The sequence below is a fragment of the Mustela nigripes genome, chromosome 15 (assembly GCF_022355385.1).
Source record: "Mustela nigripes isolate SB6536 chromosome 15, MUSNIG.SB6536, whole genome shotgun sequence".
In the NCBI taxonomy this organism is placed as follows: domain Eukaryota; kingdom Metazoa; phylum Chordata; class Mammalia; order Carnivora; family Mustelidae; genus Mustela; species Mustela nigripes.
The window spans coordinates 69,599,198-69,604,318 of record NC_081571.1 but is presented as its reverse complement, the minus strand read 5'-3'; the positions used below and the strand labels follow the sequence as shown (position 1 = coordinate 69,604,318).

Here is a 5,121-nt window from a genome sequence, read left to right as displayed (position 1 = left end):
AATGTCGTCCTCAAGTTCTGTTTTTTTTTTTTTTTTTTGAGGGGGGGTCTCCTTCCCCTCCTTAGCCATGACTTCTTTCCAATCTTAAGCTCTTATCTGGATTTGACACAAAAAAGGAACTCAGAAAGCGATTCTACACCTTAGCGATTGCAAACGCTTCCAATATTCAATCTTTCACATTCGAAGGCACTCATGCATGCATCTCTCCAAACTGCCTGCGAAGGTTCCACTTAAACGCGAAGCTCTAAAGGGGCGTTACGGTAATCGCTGCGGCTTTTAGAGAAATCACAAATTAATTAGAGAGAGAGAGAAACCCTATAAAACAATAGGATGTTTGCGCTTTGCAGAACGTCTGTGCCTGGCACGTAGCGGATGCTTCGGACGCATCTCGTCTACCGGCGTAGGAAGCAGCTCTGGAGCTGGGGAATCGTCCCTAACGAGCGCGCCCAGCACCACACGGGGCGCCCGCGGAGTGCCAGGCCGACTGCGTGTAAAGTGGTTGCAGGTTCAAGGGGCATCCCGAGGACCCAGCATCCCGGGGCGGCGACGGTCGTGCCTCCATGCCCTTGCGCGCTCCTTCCTGCCGGTGATGACACAGGTGCACGCCCACAGCCCGGCGCGGGTCGGCGGGAAGGACCTGCCCCCCGGGGGCAGAAGACCGGCCCGGGGCACCACGCCGCGGGAGGACGGCGGGGCGGGCAGGAGCCTGGGGAGACTCGCTCGCCCGCGGGGGCGCAGAGGAGCCCGGCAGCGGGCGCCCGGGCGCGCCCGGGATCCCTGTTGGTAATTAAGTCAGACACTCGGACGACGTTGAAGAAAGTTAAGGAACGCGCAGGTCGCGTCTAATCGCGGCCGGTGAAGAGCAAGGCGGAGCTCGGAGGTGGCCGTTCCACAGGACCAGGAAGGAGCGCTCCGAGCGGCGGCCGAGGAGAGACGGAAGGGGCGGACGCGCGTGGTTCAGTAATAGTCTAGTCTAAAGACAGTCGAAAAGGCGCCGAAATAGCTCAGTTGGGAGAGCGTTAGACTGAAGATCTAAAGGTCCCTGGTTCGATCCCGGGTTTCGGCAGCTCTCCTTTTTAGTCCGAATGGAGTCCAATTTCGAGGGAGTCCCTCATCTCCGGTCGCAGGGCTCACTTGAAACCAAGGACGTGAAGGAGAGGCGAGCGAGGACTGGAAGCGGCCACTCTCGGCGCCCCCGGGACAGCGGCCGCCCCGCACTCCCACTTCCGGGGCGCCGTCCTGGCGGGCGTCGGAGGCGCTGCTGCGCATGCGCGTTGAGGAGCCGGGGGGCGGGGCTGGGAGACTCGCTCGGCGCGGGGTCCCGCAGCTCCCGGCGGACCCCCTCGGCTCTGGGTCCCCCGCGCGCCTGCGGCGACGGCGGGGTGATGCGCGCAGGGGCTGGTGTGAGGAAGCGCTCCTAGTGTCTCGCGGAGCGAAAAACACAATTTCAGCGCAAATTTCACCCCCGGGAGCAGCCCGGCTTGAAAAGCAAGACCCTCTGTTGAATCGAGCGGCCCCGAAGGGAACGTGGCGGCTCCGCGTTTTCAGAGAGAGGCGCCCGCTGGGCCGCTCCGGGGGCCATAATCAGGGTCACTTACCAAAGGGGTAAAGCCGCGGCGGCCTCACAGCTCTGTTAAATTAGTGCCTTGCACCTAAACTACATTATTGGGGTCCTCCAAGTGCGGTCCCCGGACCAGCAGCCTCTTCTGGGCCCCACCTCTGGTTTACTGTCTCAGAAACTGGTTTCCAGCGTTAGGTGTTGTAACAAGCCCTGCGAGTGAGATTCAGAAGCCGCTGAAGTTTGAGGATCTCCTCATTCTAGACGTTCCTTTGTATTTCTAAGAGAGCCCTTTCCTAGTCTGTTTCTGTGAACACGCTTTTTCCTTTTCCTGTCTTTTAGCCTGCAAGTCTGAAATAAAACTCCGACACGTGCTCGACATACATCTTTTTCGGAGCCTTTGGGCTTTCATAGTGAGTGTGTGCATGTTGGGGGTGAGATCAGCTCTCGTAGCTGATCCTAAACCCTCCTGTTTTGGGTGGGATCCTGGGAGCTGAGCCGGGACCCAGGGCGAGCAGTTGCAAGGATGTAGATTTGACTTAAGCGAGGAGGAAATTTCGACCTGTTAGGCTACTAGAAAAGGAGTATGTGGTAGTGCATTGCTGGTCCGCACGTGGAAGACAATCCCTCTTGGGATTTAGGGGGTAGGTCTTGCACATCTAGCTCTATTGTTTTGGAAAGGTACTTCGGGTTGCTGAAGTACTGTGTGCTCTCAGGTTATTAATTCATTCATTAGTTGAGCATTCATTATTGACCTCCCACTATGTGCCAGAAAGTATTAGATCTTCATAATTCCCTAATAAGGTATGCACCATTATCCTTATTTTACATATAATCGTCCTTGTAGGATTGCAAAGATTAAACCTAATGTACCTCAGGCATCTAACATCTGCTACCTCTTAAAGGTTACTGCACCTGACGCGCTGTTGTGATGTTTGGTTAAGATGTGTGCATAAAAATGAGGGGAGCTATAGGAAGAAACTAAAAGCCTTCCCTGGTTAATCCAAAAAGGCATTATGGAGAAGTAGGTCTTGGCTGGGCCCTCAGAGGAAGATTTCTTGGACGAGGGGAAGACCAAACTGGGGCGCAACCCGCTCTCTGCAGGTTTAAATGCAAGGGGCACGATGTGCACACTGAAATGAGAGGGGTTGTTCATTTCGGACAACCTGAGGATTGGCTACCTTGCAGGGCAGACAATAAGATCAGGTATTTGCTAGTGGACATTTGGTATTGGGGGAGGCCAGAGACACATATCAGGTCAGAAGTCCAAAGGGGGGAAGGTAAAAGGGGGAACCATTTGGGCAGACCCCCGCTGGCGAGTGGTCCGAAAGGGTTTTGCTGGCCTTGTGGGAGCAAAGGATGAACACAAAGAAGATAGAGAGCACTTAAAATATTTTATGTGTGTATGTTTTTAAAAATAATTATATAATATCTATATATATTTATATATTTAACCTTAAGAAGTAAAGTCTAAAGATGTAATCTGATCACTTTAATTGCTTTTCATTGATGCATGAAGTGCTCTGATCGATTTCAAGCACTCTTACTTCCCAGAGTGACATCTGAGCAGGACCGAACATCATTTGTCGCCTAGGGAGCCCCTGACACCTGCACTGGGATAGCTCTTTGGGACTGAGGAGGGCGTGAAGGGTGAGGGTTGAAGGTACAGAGTCAGCTCTTACTTTAGAAAAGAAATGCTTTCAATGGAAGAAACGTGATCACGTCACACATTTGTCAGTTAATGTTCAGCCCCAGTTCTCTACAGGCAACAAACACGTTTTGAAAGTCCACTCTTGCTTCAGACCATTTATCCAGTGTGGGAAGGGAAAGGCATCTTTCCACATTTCCTTGAAAAGGTTTTGGAAAGAAACCTGGGACATCTGGTTCATGTGACAAATTTCTAAGGGAGCCACAAGCACATTGCTCAATGACTATTTATTCCCTAATTATCCTGGATACAATATTCATTTTAGGGCATAATTAAGAGAGTGAAGGTGATATACTTGTTTTATATGCAATAAAACTAGATGGGCATTTAATAATTCATTGGGGTCCTTCTGAGTAATCAATATGTACATATATTAATACTCATTTTATTAGTTGGGTTATGGGTCTACTCTTTTAACTGTATAGTGGCTTATAGCTGTTTAGTCTTCTGTTGTGTATGTGTTTTTATGTTTCCTACCAAGAGAATGAACCCTTCTGAGGGTCCAGACTGAGGTTTCTGTTCCTTTTCTGTGCCTTTATGTCATCTAGCCCCATACCAGAAACATTACAGATTCTCAAGGAATGTCTCTTGACATCTATTGATTTGACAAAAAGCAGCTTTTTCAGAGAGACTGAAAAGGTGGTGTGGCTAATCCAAGATTATGGATGATTTTCAGTTTTTGTTCATCCGCCTTTTATAAAATTTCTCGCTTGCTTAACTTAAGAAACAGGGTGCAAAAATTCTCTCAACTTTCAACATAGCAGAACAGAAGAGTGGGGAGTGGGGCCTCTTCGTTAGGGCTCCGTAATGAGCGTGCTTGGCCTTGGCGTAGCAGAGACAAGTTGAGGCATTTTGGAAACCAGGATCTGCCCGAACGCTAACCCAGGTTAATTCAGGTCACCAGGAGCCAGGAGCCAGGATCACCGTCACACATTTCCTGGTGTTTTTCCATGTAATGACATTAACAAATATCTTAACAACAACAGTAACATTCTCTCCATCTTTCAACTCAAGATGTTCTGACTGCTATTTTTAAAAGTAAGATTCAAATAACTTTCTAGATAAACACGTATTAGAAAACCTCCCAGGTGTAGCTGAGAGATTAAGAGCTAAATAAAGGTTTTGTGCTCCAGGAGCTAGAAAGACAGTATAAACAGTCCAACACAAATAGAAACGTGTCTTGATCCTGGAAACGGCTTCCTTAATTCACCAATTATGACTTTGCTCATTCGTGTGGGGTTACGAGTCGGCGCAGGTGTTGGTCGTCAGAAGGTGAGCTTGGGAGGTCCCCTTTGAAAAGCAGCTGCTGGACATCGTGGGCCTTGGCAGCTCCCAGACATTACTCCGTCCACTGTCAATGTCACATCATCAGGTCCAGGCCTTCTGATGAAAAGATTCTTGAGGATTCTGGATCCTGGACCGTGTCTACCACTGGACCTTGGAGGAGCTGCTACATTTCCACGCAGTTCCTTTGGTACTCTGGGGCTTTTCGATAAAGGGCTTACTTTCTACGTAAAAGGATTTTGTGTCCCTGCCAGCTTCTGAGCTGGGGGCACAGCCCAACTTTTCCCTGACATTGAGGGCCATGCCGTTTCCAGAGAACACCTCTTTGGGATGCCTGCCGTGGTGCTGAATGGACTTCATAGAGTGTCCGCTGGGGTACAGGCAGGTATCTTCCCTGAAAGAGGGAACCTGGGTTGTCGGGGTGGCTCTTTTGCCCGAGTGTCGAGCTCTTGGTTTCAGTTCAGGTCATGGGATCAAGCTCCCACATCGGGTGCTGTGCTCAGCGGGGAGTCTGTTTGAAATTCTCCCTCTTCCCCTCTTCCTTTGCCTCTCCTCCTGCTCGTGAACTCAT

General features: G+C 50.2%; 1 non-coding gene across 1 annotated transcript; it reads left to right on the top strand.

The window, feature by feature from the left end:
• The first annotated feature begins 993 nt into the window (after window positions 1-993).
• On the top strand, window positions 994-1,066 carry TRNAF-GAA (transfer RNA phenylalanine (anticodon GAA)). The gene has a single exon. It is a non-coding gene; the product is annotated as a tRNA-Phe (tRNA).
• Window positions 1,067-5,121: the final 4,055 nt, after the last annotated feature.